General features: G+C 46.8%; 1 pseudogene; it reads left to right on the top strand.

Annotated features, from left to right (window-relative positions):
- The first annotated feature begins 1,058 nt into the window (after window positions 1-1,058).
- LOC149345738 (uncharacterized) lies at window positions 1,059-7,755 on the top strand (annotated as a pseudogene).
- Window positions 7,756-20,610: the final 12,855 nt, after the last annotated feature.

Here is a 20,610-nt window from a genome sequence, read left to right as displayed (position 1 = left end):
CAGCCAATGAGTGTACCCGGGCCTCTTTACGGGCACTGCTTTTTTTATTACTTCGTGTGGTGTTGTCCGCTGTTGTCACCTGTTGACTACTGCTATTGTGTGCCAGCTGCCCGCGCTAACTTCGTATCTTCTCTGTGTGACTTTTCCTTTTGTGCGGCCATACTTGCGTACTGCTTGTGCTGTATTATGGTGTTGTGCACACTGGTAGACGTTGTGTGCGGACAACTTTCTGAAACACGGGGGAAGTGTGGTGGTGGCGCTGCTGCAGTGGCCGGCGCGGCGAAGATGACGACGGTGTGGAGTGCGCGTGGTGTGTAGGGGGACGTGGCAGTGTTCGAACGCCGCGGTTGTGGCTGGGTCGGCTGCGGGAGACAGTGATGTGACGGCTTCGGGCCGCCATCTCGCCAGTGCCAGCCTTGGCGAGCTGCAGCGACGCGACGACTTCGGTTCGCCGCCTTCCTGGCCACCGCCTCGCTTGGGCAACCACCGACCAGTGTCGCCGGGTAGAGCAGCGCTCCGAACCAGCGACTCTGCCGTGTCCTCGAGACCCACTTCGAACCGTGAGTGGCACGGGAAATTTGTGGCCGCGCAGGCATTAGGCCATTGACTAGAACGCCGTCGGGTAGATTAGAGCCGTACGCGGCTGTGTTCCGTCAAACCACCGCTTGCCTGTGTGCACAACTGTTCGCGGTTTTGGTGTTAATGCGCAGCGACATATAAAGGTGTCATAACTTGTGACAGTCATCCTGATAAGCACTGTTCGCGCGGCCGTTCCACCGATACGCGCTGAAATATGCGCTATGCCTTCCTTTCCATCACCCAGTTCTCATATAAATGATGTGAGTGTTCTGGCTATATATATTTCGTGACGGAGCATTCAAAGGGGTCGTTTCTCACCATCACCAGCGTCTGTCTGACTGGTCTGACATGGTGTCAGAAGTGGGATGAAGGCCGGCTCCGATGAGGCACCGCAAAAGCACCGCCAACAAGGAGATGACCAGAAGCTGCTGCAACAAGAGCAAGTCTTCCCGGTGATAGGCGACAAGCAACACTTCGGAATGGCGGGAATCAAGCCTCCGAGGCCCTTCGACTTCCAGAACGTCGCGGACTGGCCCGCCTGGATGGACGAATTTGACGACTACAGATTCGCCTCCGGACTACACGAGACGCCAGCCGAAGTGCAAGTAAGGACACCTCTCTATACAATGGGCAGAACGTCGCGGGAGCTTCTACGGTCTCTTTATGTCAAAGATGAAGAAATGAAGGATCTCAGCTTCGTAAAGTCGAAGTTTCAGAGCTACTTTGTCCACACCAAGAATACAGTGTACGAGAGTGCTCGCTTTAACACGTTCACTGCGTCGTGGCCCACCGGTGGGTCACGCAACGCAGTCCAGCCGTGCTGGCGCTAACAACGATGCGTTTCTTGCAGTGCGGCGACGATGTGTGTCCACAAATGCATGAAAATGCGTTTCCACTATCAAAACACAGATAGCGGTAGAGATTAAAGCGCGCCTGTATTTACTGACATTGGCGCCTGCAATGCGTCTAATGATAAAGCTGACGGCTATCAGGAACCGGCAAAGATAATGTTCCAGCTACCCGCTCCAGCCCTTTCTTCGGTCGCTTTCCACATGCGCAACGTACTACTTTTGAGAAGCGCTCACAATGTGTGCAAGAGCTCAGCTGAAGAATTAGTCTGTCCTATTCGCAATAACTTGGCTCACTCTCAGTGCCAAACCTCGTGGTCCTCATCCTTGTGCTTTCCAATTTTTTTACGAGCATTCAAAAATTGTGATGGACTGTCAAAAATTCCACGGAGGTACGGAAAACCAGAAGAAAAGACCCTGCGGTGGAAGCGGATCCGCCGGTACACGCGACAGCCCAAATACGTTGCCATCCACTTCTTGCGGCAAAACTTCTCCAGTGAACGATGAGCGTTCAAGCAGCGCCGATGACAGCCTCGAAGACTTATTGGAAAGGTCTTCTGAACTGTGGGATGGTGAGTCAAGCTTTTGCGTTGAAGCGTAATCTGAGGATTCGGAAAATGGTGATGTTCAGGCTGCATTACCTGCCGAAAGCTGGAATGCGATAACGACTAGAGTTAGAGCGATGTCGTATTCGAGCCCTCCTGTGCTAATCAGCCTCCCGAATAGCAACGATGCTCTCAGCTTGTTTTCTCTTTTTTTTTTACTGATGACATTTGGGACATGATGGTTCATGAGGCAAACAGATATGGGAAGCAGTACATAGACTCGAACGCCCTACAAGAGAAATCGCGCGTCAAGTAATGGCCTGAGACAAACGTGCAAGAAAGGAAAGTGTTCGTTGTTGTACTGATCTGCATGGGTCTAATAAGGCTTCGTAGTCTGGAGCACTACTGGGCAAGAAGCGATCCGTACGGCGTAAACTGCATTCGCCAGAACTTGGCCCGCGACCGGTTTCTGCTGCTACTGAGGTTCTGGCATTTCGCAGATAACGAGGAAATGAGCGCACAGCAGGATCGTGCCTATCGTATTCGACCCTTGATGAAAAAATGAACCGCAATTTCTGCTCAGTGTTGGAGCCAGGCAAAGAGATTGTCCTTGACGAAACGATGATTCCGTGGCGTGGGTGCCTCGCCTTTAGGCAATACATCCCTGGTAAAGCCCACAAGTATGGAGTCAAGCTATACAATGCCTGTACGAAGGAGGGCTATACATTGAAAGTGCAAATACATGCCGGAAAATCTGGCGCCATAGCGGGCATGGGGCATGCCGAAGATGTAGTAGTAAATTTGATTGTTGACTTCTTCTTGAATCACATAACGGGTAAAGGTGCTGAAGTGGTTGGATAAACGGCCCGTTCTCATGATGACAACGGTTGCTGAGCATGACGGCAGCCTTGTTGATACCGGAAAAAAAAACGAGAAAGGGTGAGCCAATCACGAAACCGCGCACAGCCCTCGACTACAACGTGGCGAAAAATGGCGTAGACTACAGTGACCAAAGGACGTCCTACTACTCCTGCCTACGGAAAGGGCTCAAGTGGAGCTAATCGTTGGAGCCGCAGTTGTGAACGCATGGGTTGTCCGTTCAATGGTTGACGGTAAAACGTCGCCAGTCATCGAATTCCGCGAGGAGTTGGCACGCGCACTCTTCGCCACAGTTCAGATTGAGACCGAAAGGACACGCGGAACAAAGCGCGCCCATACGCTGGAAAAAGCCGATGGACCTGCACGGTCTGTCCGAAGGAGATGTACTGGATGCTACGCATCGCTGCGAGCTCGCAGAAGCCGATAGTAGGCAAGGGTAATGGCGAAGAAAGTTGTTACATTTTTCGCAAATTGCGCGGGAAGGCCATTTATGTGTTTGCCATGCTTCAAGCTTCTGCACGAGTAGAACTCCTGAACATAGACTACGTTTTAGGCACCGTGATCTGGTGGCACGTAAGACGTTTAGTTGCAAATGTTGTGATTTGAAATGTTTTTTTTTCTTAGGAAAATTATTCTGGAAGTACTTCAATAAAATGCCGAGTTTGAGGTCTTGTTCTTGAGTCTTGGTGCTTAGTGAATGCTGATACGCAGGGTCACGTGGCATTGCCCCTCAAAGGGGAGCTGGTCGGTGGGTAGTAAACGTAGCAACGGCTTCAAAACGCAAACTCTTTTTTGTGGAAACTTGTGCATGCCCAGGAAAAGAAAGAAGAATCGAGAACGCGAGAGCAACAAGCGCCTCTGGCACTTGTTCAGACCAGAACGACCGAAGCTCTTGGCCCCGCTCTAGTTACATAAAGCTCAAATTTTGTAGACAGAAATGGCGCCGTTTTTCAAGGACATCCTTGAGAACGTGCTTCAGTCGCGTTCACTGGGAATGAAACGAGCTGTGTCGCGGCAATAAATGACTTGATAAATTCTCCAGATGCCATATGCTACAAGGATCCATTATCCATTTTGTTTTTATGATCCATTTGGTCCCCTACGTTAGGTCATTATTGTTCGATGCCGTAGCCGTGCCGTTCAAACGTCCGTGAGAAGCGATCTGACTATTGGCTCATTACCGACCGGACCTCACTATTGGATGCAACTTGCAGCCAATATTGAACCGGAGCACGCAACGAATGGCGAAGGCTATCTTCAACGCGCCTTTCATTTCTGTGATTGGTCGACTGCTGCTTTCTTCTGATGATTCCGTAATGCTTACGTCACGCGAAACGGAGCGGAAAATAGAAAACGAATTCTTATAAAATACGGCCCCAGGTAAAGCAACTTCCTGGAAATGCACAGGCCAAGGGAGCCACGAGATGACTTTCTGCGCTAGCATACATGCCAGTAGCGCCATCTTTCAGCAGGTGGAAGAAATAGGTTCAGAAGTGTGCCCCACCGGTGTGTCACGCCGCACCCGAGGGAAGCATCAGGTGACCCACCGGTGGGCCACGACGCACAGAGATCAAAACTATGATAAGGGGCTACGCAGCGAACTTGTTAATCAACGCCGTCAGCAGCAGGGAGAAACAGTAGACCAGTTCGCAACCGAGCTAAACAGGCTACCAGACAGATGCGAGTTCGAAGACATGAAGGACCGCCTAATTAGAGACAGGTTCGTAGTCGGTCTACGGGATGAGGCTTTATCGGAAGAACTACAAATGGATCCGAAGCTTACATTGAACACGGCTTTGGCAAGAGCTCGTACGAGCGAAACAGTGAAGAAACAGCAAGCCGAGCTAAAAGGCAATGACTGTACGGTCCCGGAAGCTTGTGTCGGCGCAGTAAAGTCGAGCAAAGCCGGTGGAAAGTGCACGTTTTCGAGCGGACACAAGAATGCTTATCGTCAAAAGAGCTGCAGCTTCTGCGGCGGACAGTTTCATCTGAGAAGCAGCTGCCCAGGGCGGCAAGAAAGATGCCGATTCTGCTGAAAGTTGGGCCACTTCGAAAAAGCGTGCCGAAAAAAGAAGCAGGCAGACGGGAATCTCGACTGCATTGCCGAACCTGGTAAGAAATTTCTTGGCACGGTCCAGCAATCTCAGAACAGAGCGTCTGCCCACTTCGTCAAAGTGCTGATTAACGGCCACGAGGTTGGCATGAAAGTAGATACTGGAGCAGAAGCGACTGTCGTGGGTGAAAAGTTTCCTTTCATTCCGCGTTCCCTGGACCAAGCAGGTGATCTGATCGGGCGGAGCAATTCAAGCATCCGTACAATCGGGAAATTTGACGCAGAAGTAGTTTGGAAAGAAAACCGGTCGCAGGAAACTATTAACGTCGTGCACAACTTGCTCACGCCCTTCTTGGGATTGCCAGCTATCAAAGCCCTAGGAATCGTACACTTTCTATACGAATTGCTGACTGCTGACGACATAGTAAGCAGGTATCCTAAGGTATCCCAAGGAACAGGGTCCATGTCTGGGGAGCATACGATTCGCCTTGTGCCGGCTGCAATCCCGTACGCGGTGTCTATACCTCAGCGGATTCCTATAGCCATTAGAGAAAGGGTCAAAGAAGACCTTGACAGGCTAGAACGAGAAGGAATGGTTTGGTTTGGTTTTTGGGGTTTAACGTCCCAAAGCGACTGAGGCTATGAGAGACGCCGTAGGGAAGGGCTCCGGAAATTTCGACCACCTGGGGTTCTTTAACGTGCACTGACATCGCACAGTACACGGGCCTCTAGAATTTCTCCTCCCAAGAAATTCCAGCCGCCGTGGCCGGGATCGAACCCGCGTCTATCGGGTCAGCAGCCGAGCACCATAACCGCTGAGCCACCGCGGCGGCCGAGAAGGAATGATAAAAAAAGGTGGAAGAGCCGACGGAATGGTGCGCGCCTATTGTCCCCGTAATGAAGTCGTCTGGAGCAGTAAGAGTCTGCGGTGACTTAACACAACTGAACCAGTTTGTAAGACAGGAGCGCCATCAGCTGCCAACGGTGGAGCAAGTCATGGGAGCTTTCAGGAAGCTAAAGTCTTCTCTAAACTGGACGCGAATACAGGATTCTACCAAATACGGCTTTCCAAAGAGTGTCAAAAGTTGACAACTTTCATTACGACGTATGGGCAGTACTGCTACTGCAGGTTACCGTTCGGGATCACATCCGCACCAGAAATTTTCCAAAGAAAGTTCTCGCAAGTCCTACAAGGCCTAGATGGTGTGCTGAACTATAAGGACGACATTTTGGTGTACGGAAAGAACAAAGCGGAATACGACAGCCGGCTTCGTGAAGTGCTCGACCGGCTGCAACAGACGGGCGTGACCCTCAACAAAGAAAAATGTTTCTCTGTCAAGCAGGTAGCGTTTCATGGCATGATCTTCGATGGCAGCAGTGTGCGCCAAGGTCCTCAAAAGGTTAGGGCCACCAAGAAATTGCCCAGACATCAAAACGTCGCTGAAGTTCCTTCCTTGCTAGGCATGATGAACCACCTCGCAAGGTCCCTTCCTGACGCTGCGTCCATGTCTGCGCCTCTAGCCTTCTCAGCAAAGACAGCGATTGGTCTTGGGAAACTCAACAAGAGGAAGCCTTTGAGAAGATCAAGACTACTCACAGCTCTAACAGGTGCCTTAACCCCGGGTACTCGACAATCGTGTTGGCGGACGCGTATTCGCAAGGACTTGGTGCAGTTATACTCCAAGATCAGCCCTCAGGCGAGAGACGTCCTGTAGCATATGCCTCTAGATCGCTCACGAAAACTGAGCAGAGGTATTCGCAGATCGAGAAGGAAGCATTGGCTTTCACTTGGGCAGCGGAGCGCTTCCACGAATTCCTGAGAGGTCTAACGTTTATGTTTGAGACAGATCACAAGCCCCTCCTTCCGCTGCTAGGTCGTGATCCCCTTGACTCTCTCCCACCCAGAATTCAGAGGTTCAAGATGCGTGTAATGCGATACTCCTTCACGCTTACACACGTTCCAGGCAAAAGCACCGCTACGGCGGACACACTTTCTCGCGCCAGAGAGATGAACAGGGGATTAGCCATCGGAGAACTGTCTGTAGCTGACGTCTCGGCATACGTGGACGGAGTTCTCCAATATGCGTTCTCGGATAACGTGCTAGACCGCATACGCTCAGAGCAGGCAAAGGATCCAGAGAGCCCCTCTTTGTTCGAAGCGTGCGTGCGAGGTTGGCCTGAAGAGGGCCGGTTACCACAAGTACTAAAAGAGTTTTGGGCCTACCACGGCAACACCACGGTGGGCAAGAAGCTACTTCTGAAGGGCTCCAGGCTAGTTGGTTGGTTTGGTTTATTGGGGTTTAACGTCCCAAAGCGACTGAGGCTATGAGAGACGCCGTAGTGAAGGGCTCCGGAAATGCGGAAAGAAATGCTGCAACGAGTCGCCGAGGGACATCAGGGCGTCTTCCGCTGTCGCGCAAATGCTAAAGGATCGGTCTGGTGCCCGGGCATAAGCCAGGAAATCACAAGAACCGTAGCCAGCTGCCCAACCTGTGCGCAAGAGCGCACCCAATTTTCTGAATCGATGATCCCCTCTGAAACAACAGAGCTTCCATGAAAAAAAATCGGAGTGGATTTATTCGAGATGAGAGGAGCTGTCTACACTGTAAAAAATATTTATTGAAAAAAAAAAACAGAAATTTTCTGGCAGCTGGCCTGCCAGAAATTTTCTTTTATGCTATGTTTTCGGTTTTTTACTTTTTCTGTCATTTTACAGATCTTTTCAGTTTTCGACTAACAGAGAATTTCTGTTAGGACGATAGAAATTTTCTGTTATTGTATGTTTTCTGTTTTTACTTTTTCTGTCATTTCACAGGGTTTCATGTTGGAAATTACCAGAAAATGTCTGTGAGGATGACAGAAATTTTCTGTTTTTACTTTTTTCTGTCATTTCACAGGTATTTTTCGATTTGCTGCTAACAGAAAAATTCTGTGATGTTTCATTTTCTCTTACCATATTTTCTGTCATTTAACAGCTTTTTTTCATGACTCACAGAAATTTTCTGTGAAGCTCCATGTTCTGTCATTTCACACACTTTATTTCTTTCACATCATCTTTTAATGACTGACATAAAAACATATACAGAACATTAGGACTGCTGCCACATTTCAATAGAATAAAATATTTCACCGCTTTTAAAGAATCACAAGCAAAGGCAAGTGAGTATTGAAGAATATTGGAAAATATGCAGTGTTAAACAATGCAATCATGGCTGATATTTTACTATACAGTAATATCTTTCAGCATCACTGAATTAAGTTAAACGGTAGGAGGGTGGCCGCAGAAAAAAAGAAACTTACGTTGCCCTGCCTGCACTACAGGCATACAGTAAAAGCATGCAAAATATGCAGTAATGGCAAGTAAAGTAGAAACGAAACCTGTGCCTTTCTGTCATACAGAATGGCATGGATCACTCTAAAATACAATACAATTAATACGACACGAAGTAATAATACCTGAGCAATGAACACAACCAGTCACTAAACTAATGGCAAGCATACGCAAAAGGAGAGTATTGGAAAAATATGCTTTGCTCATGACTAGTGCTGCATTAAGCAGGAAGATGAAAGCAACAGGACATAACGGATGCCATGGGCTGTTTGCCTTATCACAGTTTACTGCAAAACTTTTTTTCACTCCAGTTAGTACGTCTTATCTTGACACTAAAATAACTTTAAAATGAAAAAAGTAACACAGACAAGAAGAAAGTAGTGCTACAATTCATACAACCAGCCACTGAAGTGTAACAGCAAGTATAAGCATAAATAAGGCATCTTAAGCAAATTGTGTCTTGCCTGACACTAGTACGAAATGAAGTGAGATAGAAGCAACAGGACAAAGCATGCCACAAGCTGTTTGACTTATCAGTGTAACCATATAACATTGATTCTCTGTACATAGTACATCCACTCTTGTGACTACTGCATGATAAGTCATGCCACAGGCTGTTTGGTTTATCACAGCGTACACAAAATATTGATTTAAAAAGTTGTCAAATTTCAGAACAGTTAAAAGTGAAAGTCTTGCATGATGAGGGAAGGAACTTTTGAAGAGGGGCAGTGTTGCTTCTTCTTCTTCTGGTGCTCTACCTTCGTTCCCCGGACAGGATTCACAGCTGCAATGGTCCTGAAACAAGGACAGAGCATTGTTACTCCTCGGACAGTGAGCATATCTATACTGTCTTCAAAGAAATAATAAACATTCCAAGAAGACTGCACCCCTCCTCCTACCCCAAAATTTAATTCCTTTGTAGCCCACATTTCAGTTTCATTGTGTGCACTAGTGAATATATCCAGTAGTCTTTAGTAGTCAGTACAAAACCAGACTTCAAGCCAAAATAAACCTTTCCTAAATGTTCACTTTAATAAGGTTAACAACCATAGTGTTTTGTTACTTGCGTGAAAGCTGCTCACTGAACTCCAACACTAGTTTTTAAAGGGATGCAAAAACAACTCCATGAAACCTGTTGTTCTTGGGAAAAATTCATTCTGTCTGCACTTTCCCAATTTGTTGCACGCCGCGGTGGCTCACTGGTTATGGTGCTCGGCTGCTGGCCCGAAAGACGTGGGTTCGATACCGGCCGCGGCAGCCGAATTTCGATGAATGCGAAATTCTAGAGGTCCGTGTGCTGTGCAAATTCAGTGCACGTTAAAGAACCCCAGGTGGTCGAAATTTCCGGAGCCCTTCACTACGGCGTCCCTCATGGCGTAAGTCGCTTTGGGACGTTAACCCCCAATAAATCGAATCAAACCAATTTGTTGATGTCAGTGTGGCAGAGAAAAAATGCATTTATTGCTGAGAAAACTACATTTAAAAATTTCCCGGTCACTAAATTCAAATTCTGATGTATACGCCGAAAAGGACTTCATGACCACATTTTGAAGTTAGTTGCGGGGCTGCTTAGGGCCTTGTAATCTGCACCCAGAAATCTGACGTGTCAGTAGATTGCAGTCTACTTAGAAAATGAGGCAATGATGACAACACCTGCACTTTGTTTCTTCATTTTATGTAGCTTGTAAAAGCACCATTTCAGTCTCCTTGCAATCAGACAGTAGCCTCTCGACAAAGGCCAACTTCAGTTTCCATTTAATGTTCCTTCAAAGCGCTCTCTGACACCAGAGTAGCAATGTCTCTGTATACACAGGCCGAATCATCAGCATGCCTATTCTGTGTCACCCGAAAGTACAGCCGTAAGCAAAAATCTTTTGAACGGTAATAAGTAAGTTTGCAGCACATATTGACGTGCTTTGTCTTTACAGAGATTCATATGCATGACGAGGGATATGCACATTTTAGTGAAGCTGGAATTAACAGAACTGAGCAGAGGCTTGTTTGTATTACTAATGCCCAACTAGTGATACGCAAGTCTAAAATGAGGTCTAGTGCTGCAGAGCAACCTGTTACGTGAATGTGACGTTACCCTCTTAAATCTGCACTCAGCTTCCACTGTCCAACAATAGTGCAAAGTGCCTGCTGCCCTGAGTAAAAAACTTTTCTGACCACAACCTCAAGCAATAACCCAGCTAAAGACACATGCAGAATGCACACAAAATATTCTCTGTAGGAAGAATCAAAACAAAAGTAAGCAATAGCTTCGAATAAAACTTTTCGTTGAGCATTGGAAGTCGCACATTTTCAGTGCTGTAGCATTTTCCCCATACGCCGCTAGTACGGCTCACATGCAGGCCTCAACAATGCAAGTACTAACAGCCTTTTTCAGTATCCTGGCTTATGCTCAGTTTGAACTGGGCTGCAAGGAAAAGGTACTTTCACTATCGCGCATAGCAGTCCTCGAGGCTAGTCAACACAGCTGAGCGTGTCTGTACAGCATCCTGGGCTCCTCACTCCTTCCACATATAAATTCCCCCCTACAGATGCCCTTTGGAAGAAATATGTGCGGCTTACAGCGGACCCATCAATAAAGCTTCATGTCAAATGCAGCAATAACAATGCTGTATCTCTCATCAGCAATCCTCACGTAATTGACTGAGGAGCCAGTTTATTGAGGCACACATAGCGAGGTATATGCCACAACAATATGCAATGCTGTATGCATGGGTTATCTTGCATAGTATACAATTCAAGACTGTAGGCTCAAATACCGCAAAAAAAGAAGTCTTCCAGTCGACGGCACGAACCAACCATTACGATGTTGTGGTTATTTTGGCTAATTTGTGGTTTATCCTTTCCCTTTGCCAGCTGGTGTGATGGATTAGCAAGTGCATCGGAATTAGCAATGAAGTCGTCAGAATCATTCAACACCATAGGGGCATTTGCAGCTGCATTGTTCAGTTGTATCCAGCTATAGTCACAATATGAAGCACTGCCTAACAGTTCACGCTCAAATGAATGCAAATCAAAATACAAAAGAGAAAAACCCAAACTTCCCATTAGCAGTGAACCTGTCTCCGACAAGTGGGAGCAATGCCAGCCTTAGGGGAGGGTGACCGGTGCAATCGCACAAGACGTCACCAAAATGGGGATGCTGAGTTGCCCTGTGGGTGTTATGCTACATCCTCCCATCCTCTACCCGCCTTCCCTCTGTCCCTTGACCTTCAAAAGAGACAGCTCCAGAGCTCTTCAAAATGAGGGAGACAATATGTATGCCTGAAGCATGCCAAAATGAGTGCATAACTCGCTACTGTAGAGGGTTGCAAAGGGTGCATGCACCTTACAGACGCGGCATAGTTTCAGGTGTCCTTTGTTGCGGGCAGGACCATCTAAATGACATTCTTTCCACCTGTAAGCTCTGCTGCGGCAGAAGGGCAAGGGGTAGGGGAGGACAGTTGTGCTTAGAGAGCTTTGTCAGTTCACTGCTTAGCCCTTGTCCCGTCTCAGTTGTGCAGATTCTTTCCATCTTTGAACTTAATACTGCCTTCAGCACGCCCTGTGCATTATCTAAATCGGAACACATCTGACTGTGTCAAGCTGTATTGCATTTAATGGTGGTAGGAAATAATGTGTGCACCAATTCTCTCCCTTTTGCATGCTCTGCTCTGTGAGAATTTAGCCCATGGCTAAATCTCATCCAACATGATAGTGGATGCTGCCAGCGAGTGCACTACTGCTGCGTGCAACACTCTTCTCTGCGAAGCATTTGCAAGTTGCATGCCACATATTGTGACTTGTGAGGAGTTTCAAATGGAAGTTTTCCCATTCTTATATCGCCGGCTGTCATTCAGATGAAGTAAAACAAGCCCAGCTCTCCCAAAAAATCCCCGATATATGTCTTCACACCCGGTTGCACGTGCATATTATATAGCACTACCATCGCTCGCACCAGTTCACATATATAAGCAACAAGCTACGCGGCGTGCACCAGCAGCTTGGTGCTTTCACACTGGTCTTGTAATCTGTCAGCTCTGCTCATAATTTAAGCAAGTTATCACCAGCACTGAAGCGCAGCAGAATGCTTGCTATTTCGAGCGCCTATGCTCTGCACAGCACGCATATTCCTAGATGCACCTATCCTTACTACATAAGAAACATGATGCTAGCTCTTTTTTATCACCAGATATAATATTCATCTTTAAAATATTTATATTATGCCTCACAGTTATGCAAAAACAATAGTATGGGGAATTTATTTACAGCGTTGACCTAGGTGACTCGAAGAGATACTCCACCACAGTACACAAAAACATTGTGGAGGAGCAACCACAAAGCAGGAAGCATGTACAGACCACTTCCGGGCCAACATTGACATTTCTGAGGGGAATACAAGGAAAGTGCCTAGCTCGCTGCTTGGTCTTTCAGGCAGAAATTTGCACATATTGAGTGGTTCGAGCTTAGCATGAGCCAATGGGCCCTTCTCAGCCAATGCCACACACCACACGTGTATTTGGAGCACTGATCCTGCACACGCACTCAGCTTCGTCTGAGGGACAGCGGATCGTCGCAAGTAAACAAACCTTCAAGTTCACATAGCGGACTTCAGCGCACAACAGAAAAGCAGACATGTGCACTATGCTGCATGGAAATAGCCAGGAATAATTTTGCAGTTCACACACCCTAATCAAACGACATGTGGTGAACGGTGCAACCGGAGAACATGGTGTTTGTCATGCGATCAAGCATTTCATTGCATGAAGCTCTCAGGTTATGTGCGCCAAACACCAATTGGTCCATTCCGGGCAGTGAGTAAACATTCTTGAGCCCAAGGTATGACTAATCCTCATAGAATTCAAAGGAAAACTATGAGAGTAAATCGAGCAGACTGCCAGGCAAGAATCAAATGGCCGGACTTTGAAAAACACTGTCAGATTTGTCCGATGTATTTGGAAAAAAATGCTCCGGGTCTACCCAACATACTAAGGGGAGGAAATGCACCGGGTCCATCCGGCGTACCTTTAGCCACAGCCTGCTCTCGCAGTCAGTAGTGAGAGCACGCCATACAAAAATCTCACTGCTCTATTTAATAACCACATTGTGAGTTATATAAACAAAAGACTTAGCAGATGAATGCAATTCCAAAAAATGCTGGAGCTAAAGAAGATTATTTTTTGACAGAACTCACAAAATGACTGCTAACGTGAACAAGGAAGCCTCATTGACTTAGTCTGCTCAAAACATTGGCTGCAAAAATGAAGCACTGTGGTTGCAAAGGCTTGTACACTTACACCATGATTCCAGTCATGTTGACTGACATGATAAGTACAAACACCATGCATTCAAACTCGCTATTCACTTATTCCCTTAACAGTGTCACGCTATCCCGCACGTCTTCCTATAAATACCTTGGCGTTTATCTGACTTCTAATCTTTCTTGGGCGGAACATATTCAATGCATAACTGCCAAAGCATCGCGCATGCTTGGCTACCTGAAAAGAAATCTTCATAGCGCACCTGTTTCTACCCGCAAGCTAGCATACTTAACATTTGTCCGTCCCCAACTAGAATATGCATCAGCCATCTGGTCACCACATCAGGCTTATTTAATTCATTCACTCGAAGCAATTCAGAACCGTGCAGCGCGTTTTATTTCTCACGACTACAACCGTCATTCAAGCGTAACAAGCATCAAGTTATCTTTGTCGCTAACAAGTTTACAGACACGTAGGGATATCGCACTTCTTTGCTTACTACAGAAACTAATATACAGTCGTCACGCGTCCACACTGCCACTTACACGCCCAATGCGCACTTCACGTCGCCTACATAATAATCTTAGCTTCCAACGTCTATTCGGCCGAACACTCGCGTTTAATTCTTCTGCTTTGCCACGTGCTATCAAGTGTTGGAATGGCCTTCCGGATCGCATTGCTACCATACGTGACCCATTAATCTTCAAAAACGAATTGACCACCTTCATGCATCCATGATATTGTACATAAATTGTGTTCGTATGTGTTATCAAATCCATGCAGTGCCGCTATTTGTTTGCTGTTTTTTCCTCTGTGTCAATATATTACGTTTTTTTTTAAAGTACGGTGTAATAATTGTTTGCAGTCCAAAGTATTTAATATTGTTTACTTTTGTTCTTTCCACTTTGTACCATCTTTTGTCTGCTAAATATTGTAACCCCTCCCCTCACACAATGTTCCAAGTGTGGAACCTGTGAGGTATTTGTATAAATAAATAAATAAATAAATAAATAAATAAATGACCCGCCACTAAACCAGGGTGTCAAGCAAGCTACTTTCTTCCAGTTCCCTGACTTTTCCATGGTTTCCCCGACTATTTAAGTCAAAATCATCTGAATACTGAACAGACGGGAAAACACAGTGGCCAATGGTAATGGACAGTATAGATGATCTATTCACAGCAAAAAACTATATACTGAAACTTCAAATGCTGCAATCAAAATAGATTTGCTCTTATTTGAGGCAGCTGATTTCTTCTTGAAGAAAGTCCAGCTTCAATGCGACTTATGAAGCTATCTTTGCTTTTTCTGTTCCATTTCTCTAACACAAATGGTTAACATAACCTTTATTCTTCTGAGCATACGTTGTCTCCACTAAGTGTGTTCATATTTCAAATTTTTATTTTAAAGTGCAGAGTATTAAAAATTGGCTTAGATTACAAGACAAATGTGTTTCCACATAATACAGCAATGAAAATCACCAGACATTGGACAAATATTTAAATCCTCATCAATTATCCTATCCGAACACCGATTAAGCACCACAAAATACAAAAACAAAATACAAAATATAGCATACCCTCCAAATAACGTCAGAACCACATCAGCTGCCAGAGCTCAAGGTCAAAGAAGCTCCAGCAGCCATAGTGTAAATGCGATCAAACCATCACAAAGTTCATCGCACAGTTATATGAACACAAGTTCTCGTACTTACTAATAGCGAAAGAATGCTGACAATTTCTGCGAAGTACCATCTACGACATCAAATCCATCAAACCTGCATGGCGACACATTCAAATCTATCCATAAACAATGGATGGTTACATGGCCACAAAACGGTTACTCGCATTGCATGCACATATGCACTCTTCAGTAAACCCTCTCCCCCAGGTGCTATGCTCCTCTGGGCAAGTATCTGACGCCTATGAGCAAGCAACGTGTATGACTTCCACCAATATAGCCATATACTGCTACATAATCTCAGAAGCAATATAGTACCATGTACCCCTTCCAACCCTTTCATATTAGTGACTGGTGTTACGTCTCGCTTTCGTCGTGGGGAAGACAACGACATGGCAGCAGCGAAACGCCGACAAACCCCGAGACGCGCGTTGGGTGAGCGCCTGGATTGCCACGGAAGCCGCGTCCGTCTGCCCGGTTGAGCGAGCGTTTCCCGTACACCGAGTGTGAACGCGCGTTCGAAATGCGCGCGAACGCCGCTCATGGACATTCCGGCGTCTGCGCTACGTGGATGGCATCGTTCCCCTCTCCCAGCGCGTGACGACGGCGTGATCTCTCGGGAGTGAGTGAGTGCGTGTGTGTCTGTGATTGGTGCCAGTGAAACCCGGCCCCCATCTAGGGACCCTAGGGAAGGGAACTCTTATCTATTTATCGTTTTTAGCTACACGCATCACACGTCACCATCATCCCGGTTCACTTACCCCGTACTTTGCTAGAACTGACACTTTTAAATTTTCCTTTTTCCCGCGTACCATCAGTGAGTGGAATTCTCTGACATGATAAAATGTAAGCGCATAGTCATCCTGCATGCTTTTTTATATTTATTTTTAGTTTTTCTTTCTATTTTACTTGTTACCCGTGTATCTGTGTTATCTTGTTCTGCTTGGATCTGTAAGATGATCTGCAATATGAAATAAATAAAAAAAATAAAAATAAATAAATAAATAAAAAAGCCGGCATCGGCACGGCCGAAGAGCTCTTTGTCATCATGGTCTCCTGTTGAGCTGTCGTGATGCAGCGTTCCTGCAGCTCACTTGTAAATATTCCTGTATAAAGTCCTCTAATTGTCTTTTTCCAGCAGCCTCGTCTCAGACGTCCCTCGTTCTCTCTCCGGCACACGACCATGCTACCTCGTCCGTAACAAACTGGTGGCAGCGGTGGGATGCTGCTACCTCGTCCTTAACAAACTGGTGGCAGCGGTGGGATGCTGCTACCTCGTCTTTAACTGGTGGCAGCGGTGGGATGCTGCTACCTCGTCTGTAACAAACTGGTGGCAGCGGTGGGATGCTGCTACCTCGTCTTTAACAAACTGGTGGCAGCGGTGGGATGCTGCTACCTCGTCTGTAACAAACTGGTGGCAGCGGTGGGATGCTGCTGCCTCGTCTTTAACAAACTGGTGGCAGCGGTGGGATGCTGCTACCTCGTCTGTAACAAACTGGTTGGCAGCGGTGGGACGTGAAACATCGGACGCCAGCGGAGAGTTGCGGACAACGGGGTGCGAAACATCGGACGCCAGCGAAGAGTTGCGGACAACGGGACGCTGAGCAGCAGAACGGCGAGTCGGGGGCAGTGCAACGAGCCCTGTGTGTTGACTGGTTGCCTGCAGCGGATCGACTGCGCTGGATTCTTGGCTGCGAGGTTTGGCGAGTGCGGGACTTTCTTCTGCTGAGTTTTGCCAGGCTTTTGTTAGTGTCAGGAACAGAGCTGGTAATTGGGTTGATGCTGCTGGGTTAGTTGCAGCAAGACAATAGCGGGCAGTAGAGAAGCAGCACTCGGAGCAGCCATGGATTTGAAGACGCTGCGCAAACCAAACTTACTGGAGCTTGCGAAAGAGTTGGGTCTGGAGGTATCAGACAAACTCAGAAAACCAGAACTGCTGAAGGCTATTCTTGCGTTAGAGGCTGAAGATGACGAGCTTGCGGAATGCCCATAATACTCTTCTTCCTGCAGACAAGGATGGAGGTTTTGTTGTTTTAACCAGAGATGTGTACATGTCAAAAGCAATAGACAGCGTCCTTGCTGTGTTTGACAAGCGCGATGATGTCAAAATGTCGAAAATTAAGAGTCAAGCAAAAAAGCTAACCAACAAGTTGAATTTAAACAAGTTGTCGAGTATGATTGAGAACTGCCACAAGAGCAACCTTGAGATTTTTTTCTCTACAAAGACCCATAAACCTAACTGGCCGTTTCGTGCAATAGTTTCAGAAGCAGGGACATGGCAGAAGCATGTTGCAAGATACTTGCAACAGAAACTCAACGTTTTAACAATTGATGACCCTTTTAGAATAAGAAATTCTGACGAAGTAATCACCTTCCTAAAAGGATGGGATCACGATAAAAAGCTGCAGGGATTTTCAGTCGACGTAAAAGACTTATATTACACAATTCCCCAGGCGCCGCCGCGGTGGCTCAGTGGCTACGGTGCTCGGCTGCTGGCCCAAAAGACGCGGGTTCGATCCCGGCTGCGGCGGCTAGAATTTCTTTGGAGGAGGAATTCTAGAGGCCCGTGTACTGTGCGATGTCAGTGCACGTTAAAGAACCCCAGGTGGTCGAAATTTCCGGAGCCCTCCACTACGGCGTCTCTCATAGCCTTAGTCGCTTTGGGACGTTAAACCCCACAAAACCAAACAAAACCAAACAATTCCCCAGGCGGAAATCTTGTCAGCTGTGAACAAGCACATCGAAAAGCATGGTGTTATAGCCTTCCAAAACGAGTGCGGAATTTCCGCTGATGCCTTCCTAGATTTGTTATCGTTTTATCTTAGTTCAACTTTTGTGGAATGGAATGGGGATATGTACATTCAGAAAGACGGGATATGTATTGGTTCGTGCCTTGCCCCGGTTCTTAGCGATATGTTTTTGGCCTTGCGTGACAAAATACTGCAAGATCGTTTGGAAGGGTTCGGTGTGTGCCGCATTTTTAGATTTGTTGACGATTACTTTGTAATAGTACATAATGACAACCTCAGTTTTGAGCAGCAGTTCTTAAAGATTCATTCAGTGTTCACAGAGTGTCTTAAACCATTGGTTTTAACACATGAAACCCCACTTAATGATTCTATCTGGTTCTTAGAGCTCGCCCTTCATTTCACTCCGTCCCATGTGTGTTGGTCGTACGAGCCTCGAGCGAAAAAACCCATCCTGCCATATGCATCAGCTCATTCGAAACCTGTAAAAAGGGCCATAATTCATTCTGTTTTTAATAATGTTTTAAATAAGTGTTGCCAGCATACTATGGAAATAAGCTTTGCGAAACAAGTTGATCGCCTTACGATGGCTGGTTATCCGTCCGATGTACTAGTGTCAGTGGCAGAAAAGCATCTAAAAAACCTGAGACCTCGCCACATTAGCGAACCGGTTAGGCAAAGGGAAAAAAGAAAGGTTGTTGTTTTGCCTTATCTCCATCAGGTGTCGCACAACCTCCGAAAAATTGGAAGTAGGGCAGGCGTTGACGTAGTATTTTCAGCGCCGGAAAAGCTTTCCAGCTTGTGCAAAAAAGTTAACAGCACGACTAACGAAACGCGCAGGTGTAAAGTGAAACACGGGTATCATTTTGTCCCATGTAAAGAAGGTGTGGTATATTCACTGCCCATGTCCTGTGGGAAAAAATACATCGGGCAGACTGGCCGCTGTCTGAACAAAAGGCTAAAAGAGCACAGTGACAATGTCGCACGTGTGGCTACCACAGGCCACGTAGCCAAACATTGCAGGGACTGCAGCACAGAAGATGACAGCGACGATAAATGTAAACCGATGTACAGGCAATGCAGTGTCATAGGGAAACACCGAGACACATTAACTAGAGAAATAATAGAAGCTGCTATGATTATTAGACTGCAGGACGAGTGCATAAGCGCACCATCAGTGGCATTGTCCCAGAAAGAGATGAAGTATCTAGAATGTGAAATCTGACAAGTGCCGGATAACCGCCGTTACTGTACCCTTGCGCATGTCTACAGCTATACTTGTATGTTTGTTTTCCCGTTCTGACCACCAGGTGGTATATAAACCCTACTGGTCTCGAATAAAACTTAGTTGACAGTCAGCGCTGTTGTGTCCCCTTCTTGTTCTGTGCCGTCTTTGCGCTGTAATAATGAATGATTGCGGAATGCCTTGAGACCATTGAGGAGAGGGAATTGGCAAAAAGAGAACAAGAGGAACTCGAACGTAAAGAAAAACAAGAGAAAGAGGAACGCGAACGTAAAGAAAAACAAAAGAAACGGGAACGTAAAGAAAAACAAGAGAAAGAGGAACTTGAACCTAAAGAAAAACAAGAGAAAGAGGAACGCGAGCGTCAATACGCTTTGGAAATGAAGCGTCTCGACATAGAGATGGAACGCGTTCGTAGTGCAGGTCAGGCACACGGTGCAGGAGAGCTGTGTGAACAGGAACGCGAAAGAAAGCTGCGGGAACAGGAACGCGAAAGAGAGCTGCGCGAACAGGAACGCGAAAGAGAGCTGCGCGAACAGGAACGCGAAAGAGAGCTGCGGGAACAGGAATACGAAAGAGAGATGCTGGAACTCACGCGTGAACTTAACGCGATCAGGAGTATGAGAATGCGATCTCGCTTAAGAGTTTTCAGAAAAGGGGAAAATTTCAGAACTTTTCTGGAAAAGTTTGAGAGAATTTGCGTGGAGGAGCAGCTAGACCAGAGTTATTGGCCAATTGTGTTGATGGGATTCCTCCCATGTGAACCCAGAAATGTCTGGGCGAGGTTGTATGACGAGGATGCCCAGAACTATGCGATAACTAAAAGTGCGCTCCTCCGATACTTTCGTATTCCCGCGGAGGCAGATTTGGAAGGCCAAATTGACGGTGGTAAGCTACACCGCGATAGTGTCAGGGACCGAGTTAGAAGCTCCGCTCAGTCGCCGGATGACACGAGTGCTGTGCAGAAGTGGTGGAATAGGACAGATTTGGTCCAGGAAAGAAAGGCCACTTCGGCAGCGAGGACCGATGAGTTCGGTCGAAAAGCTAGCGAAGAGTGCAGATCCGCAAGCCGTGAGGGCTCGGGGGATAATGTAGGCACTGAGGCTAGTAACGAGGAAGAGTGCAGATCCGCCAGCCGTGAGGGCTCGGGCGATAATGTAGGTACTGTTAAAAATAAGGAAAGGGGCAATGCGTTGGTTTTGAGCCCAGAGAAGCATGCACTTTCCGGGAAGGAGGCTGATTGCTGCGATCGAGAAGGTAGTACCCAGGACAATAACGCTACGTTAGCCGAACAGCGTCTCATAGTTCAAGTTCCGGGCAAGAGCGTTAGGGTATTAGGATCGATTAGCAAGCCTCAGGGGAGCAAGGTATGCCCAGCAGAAATTAAAGGGCAGTCGGGACACTTAAGTGCTGCGACACGCAGTGACTCATCGAAAGAGCGAGCCGATAGTTCG

This window comes from Amblyomma mixtum, chromosome 4, assembly GCF_055824585.1.
Source record: "Amblyomma mixtum isolate Tamu chromosome 4, ASM5582458v1, whole genome shotgun sequence".
Taxonomy (NCBI): Eukaryota; Metazoa; Arthropoda; class Arachnida; order Ixodida; family Ixodidae; genus Amblyomma; species Amblyomma mixtum.
Note: the sequence above shows the minus strand (reverse complement) of the source record. Positions and strands in the feature narration are given on the sequence as shown.